Source organism: Tenrec ecaudatus, chromosome 3, assembly GCF_050624435.1.
Source record: "Tenrec ecaudatus isolate mTenEca1 chromosome 3, mTenEca1.hap1, whole genome shotgun sequence".
NCBI classification, from domain to species: domain Eukaryota; kingdom Metazoa; phylum Chordata; class Mammalia; order Afrosoricida; family Tenrecidae; genus Tenrec; species Tenrec ecaudatus.
The window spans coordinates 80,149,670-80,154,592 of NC_134532.1; the positions used below are offsets into that span (position 1 = coordinate 80,149,670).

Consider the following 4,923-nt stretch of genomic DNA (forward strand, 5'->3'; position numbering starts at 1 on the left):
CATAGGAGAGGTTTTAACAGAGGCTCCTATGATCAAGCCCTATTGGATTTCCCTTGATGCACACCTCTTTAAAAAGAATAGTTTTAAAACACATTCAGCATGGGGTGAAAAGGAGAAATTCTAGATGAAGTGTTTTTTTATTTAAAATTTCTGTCAAATAAATCTAATTTATTTCTGAATATCTAATATATGAATCGAGTAAAATGTTAAGGATGTATAAAGATACATCTTTAAAAAATATATACACCTACTCTTTCTCTTACCCTTCGGTCCTTAACTCGAAAAAGAAAAAAAAATTGCCAGAGTGTCAGAAAGAATGTAGGTAGAGAATTTTATATGTGGAAGAGAAGACATTCCACCACAGGAATTAACACACAGAAGCATTAATATTTAAAGAACTAGAGTACATCATTTCAGGACAACTGGAAAAAAATGGTGTTTATATTAGGGTCTAGGAAGAAAGGTTCGTATGATAGTAAGCTAGAAATAGCACTTGAAATGTGAATTTTTATGCAATATTTTAAATAGGACCCATGCCAATATATATTTACTGAATATGGGAAATCAACAATTAAATTCACTGGAGTAGATATTTCTTGACTTCATAGAGGTTGAACTGAACCCACCCAAAGTAATGTTCACATATGATGAACTTTGAGCCTTGGGACTTCAGAAAACTGGTTTTCCAAAAGTTATATTTAAATCAAAAGAGGGTCTAGTTAATTAGAAACATTATTTAAGCGAATTTTGCCTTGAGCATGTGCTCTCTTACAGAATTATCTGTGTGCAGAATTAACAAGAGAAACTCCAAAGATCAAACTAGGACTATCATTTACTTTCTAATCTAGAGATATATTTCAGTATAACTCTGTAGTTGTTAGAATTATTCTTTAAAGAAATATTGTGCACATGAGTTATTGTGTAAAGACTGTTCTTGACCTTGTTTCCCTAGTGATAGTTAGCCATAAACTGGATTATGATTATCTGTCAGCATTTTTTGTTTAGCACATTTTTGACTATAGATTAAATTTTCTCTGGCTTTCAGATTGAGGCTCTGTGGTGTAACTGTCGCTCAAGCGTTAGCCAGGTACTTACTCCACAGGAGAACGAAGGACTCTTCTGCTTCCATAGAGATTTGCAGTCACAGGAATTGAGCAGACTTGATGGCAGTGGGCTTATTAAATATATATCAATGATTTTCAAGGATTGGCTTACAATTGTTTTTGTTTAACACTTATAAAATCCAAATAAATGAAAATATAATAAGATACATGTATCATCTTCATCATATGTATTGACCACCTAAGAAATATTTAAACTGGATACCAGAATATATAGTGAGCTTTTCAGATATTATTGTGAGAAAAATTATCATGCTATACAAATGCCTAAAGGGAGATAAACAGATTCTAATCAAAATATCATTTTTTTAATCAGGGGAGAGTGCAAATGCAGTCCCTACTAACACAAATGAAGCAGCCGAGTTTACCACATTTGGGGAAGTTGCAGGGGTCAGCATATCTGGAGTGAAATGGATAAGCCTCGCCCTGGGAAAACCACCTTCGAGATCATGGTATCTCCCCTGGCAGATAAGTATTAAATATCATCCTATAGTTATAAAAGTTACCAAGTCATTGAACTGGATTTTCAAATATTAGTTGGAGACCATAAGTGGTCAGAAAAGCAAAGAAATGTTGGGCATCCTCAGAATGATTGACTGGTGAAAATGATCAATATGTAGATATCTTAAAAAAAATTTTAGAATAGTCAGAATCAAATACAGAACATTCTCATCCTTTATTGAAATACATGGGAATTATCACCACAAAGTATATTTAATCAGATACAAATAATTTTTATTTATTTGCCTTGATTTGTGCTTTACGTAGTCACAGACATTTATTGGGGTTCCTAAGTTCTGGACCCTCTGCCCTTACCTGAGTGTCTAGATGTTTGAGTCAAGCCTGAAGTGCCTGGAAAGAAACCCTGGAAACTATTTCTGAAAAACGACCTAGGGGACATCTTACTGAGCAGGAGTTTACTCTGACATCATACTATTCTGACTAAATACAAATCCCCTCCCCCACCTCAGCATCTCTTTACCTATCTGCTGAAACTGTACTTAAATTACTCCCCTAGAGTTGACACTACACTGACACTATCTCCGACAATGGTTTACACTGTTACTCATGAGGTTTTAAGTATCTTAGAATGGAATGCTAATATTTATAAGGTTTTTAATGGCTAATTTGTCAGTATTGGATAATCTATTTCTTTGTAGTTTGTTCATCGTCCGGAAGCTCTGTTGAAATCTGTTTTGCTTAGGTGACCCTGCTGGTATTTGAAATACTAGTGACAGCCTCAAACATTCCAATACACAAGCTTCTATAGTATGACAAACTGACCGGAAAGTGGTGGGTCATCTGCATATCATTGATTATTCATAAGAATTTCTCTAACCCTGCCACTTCATGCTCTTCATATAGATTGAATATGTATAGTAGAAATATACAATGCTGTACAAACACCTCTTCTGATTTTAAGCCTATAATTCACAAAAGTAACTGAAAATGAATCATAGATCAAAATGAAGTGAGAATTAATTAGAAAATATACTGAATAAAATATAGGAGTAAAATATGTGACCTTGTAAGTGACAAAACACGCTAGTGGATATCCATATTTCATTGTGCTTTCATATGTGTTTTTCTGCATGCATGTGTCCATTAGATATAAGGGGTAGGTTATAATACAGCAAACAACAAATTTGATTCAGTAACACTGATTATTTAATTACAATGGAATATCGTGGTACCTTCCGCTTCTTTTTTTTGAACTCTATGACACTTGAGTATTTAGCTTCCATGGCCCCTGGATAGCAGGACACATTAAACATTTTCTACTTCTTAGCCAGAGCAGGTGGCATAATATGGCCATTTCGACACTTGAAGCACACGGCAAAGGAGTTATCCTTGCCACCTAATTAAGAGGACATACAAAAGAGAATGCAAGCATTATTCTAGTTGCCCCTATTTTCCTTTGGTCAAAATTGTTTCCTAAAATCAAAACATTAGACAATCACTAAGACTAAGATATACATGTCCACTTTTACAACTTGTACTAAGCATTGTAGCAGAGACTTTCCTAGGTCAATTGGGCAAGAAAATATAATATGTCTAAATTGGAAATGAAGAATTAAAATGATTTCTATTCACAGATGACATGATCTAGTATACTGAAAAATGTTCTTCACTACTTTTACTAATTAGCTAGACTATCCTCTGACTAAAATTCACATGAAAATTTGATGGATCCAGCCAAAGGGATCTTGAAAATGAAGAGATTTAGAGGGCTATGCATTTTATTTTAAAATTTACAAAAATCGAAAATAACAAGAATTTTGCAATAATAGCAAAAGGTAGGCATATAGATCATTGGAATAAAATTGGAAACTATAAATAAGTTTTAAAATTATGACCAATTGATTTTAAACAAGGGTGCTAGACAATACAATAAAAGAAACTATTTTTTTTTCAACAAATGGTGTTGGGGCAATAGGATGTTACCTAACTAACATCTATAATAATGTACTAGCTTGAATCCTCATAGATATAAAAATTACCTAGAAGAGATCTATATTTGGGGTCATTCCAAGGAAAGGTGATGCCACAGAAAGAGTAAATCATTGAACTGTATCATTAACTCACATGGAAGCATTTTTTTCAATATTAATTCAACAATGGTTGCAGCAATACATTAACAGAAAGCTGCCAGAAATTCAAATTGTGTTCCAAAAACGTGTTTACTGGTTATGAAACAGCAATCAACAGACTGTTTGAATAGGAAATGATGGAGAATACATGTGAAGCTGTTGAAGAACCAAGGTGCAGTCCAGTGATGTCCATTTCCAGTGACTGAATCCTGGTGCTGTACCCATCAGGCTGCTTCCTGCAAGGTCCACAGAAGAGGGCCTCTTGTTTGGTCAAGCAGAAGGGGATGCACAGCGAGGAAGGCCTCGTGAGATGGATTGATGTCAGGGCTGTAACAGCAGGTTGCTATGAGTCTGTCTGTATGAACTCGATGTCAATGAATACAATTTGATGTGGTCTTTTCTGATAAACATGCCCAAGGTATGATTATACTAGCTTCAAAGGAGTATTCTGGCTATGCTTCTTCCAAGATAGACTTGTTTTCGTTTTTGGCAGTCCATATTTCAAATGCATCAAATCTTTAGTATTCCTTACCCACTGTCCATAGGGATTTCTTGGCTATACTTTTGGAAGTAGATTGCTAGGTCATTTATTCTGTGATATCACTCGGTGTACTGAAAAGTCGGCATCCTGTAGGATATTAATTGAGGGCAAAGTTTTTATACTGCCTTTACTTCAAATGCATTAGGGGACCTTCATTCACTAATGAAAAAATACCTACCATATATACTCGAATATAAGCTGACCCGAGTATAAGCCTAGGCACCTAATTATTACCTGGGAAATCAGAAAAACTGATTGACTCGAGTATAAGCCTGGGTTGGAAAATGCAGAAGCTATTGGTGAGTTTCAATAATAAAAACAAAGGAAAATAAAATTACTAAAAATTGAGAAATCCATGGGATAATGTATTTAAATATTTATTCTAATTAAAACATATTTATTCTAAATATTTATTCTAATTAAAAACATAAATAAAAGGACATTAGTAAACCAGCACATTAAGTGGAAAATAGGTTCAACAAAAACAATAAGGTATCAACAATGATACCTTAAGAGTACTATTCCCTGAGCTCAGTCAGCAACCAAGCTAAAATGTAAAGAGTTAAAATCCTTCAAAACTGGATTCCTCATCATCATCTGTATTCCAAAGCAGAGCTTCAGCTGGTGTGAGGTCATCATAGATACTGTCCTCATTGAGATTGCCCTCATC

The 4,923-nt window shown here is 34.4% G+C and overlaps 1 non-coding gene across 1 annotated transcript; it reads right to left on the reverse strand.

The window, feature by feature from the left end:
• Positions 1 to 1,435: 1,435 nt before the first annotated feature.
• Positions 1,436 to 1,597, reverse strand: LOC142443841 (U1 spliceosomal RNA). Its single transcript, XR_012783582.1, has one exon. It is a non-coding gene; the product is annotated as a U1 spliceosomal RNA (small nuclear RNA).
• Between the last annotated feature and the right edge of the window lie 3,326 nt (positions 1,598 to 4,923).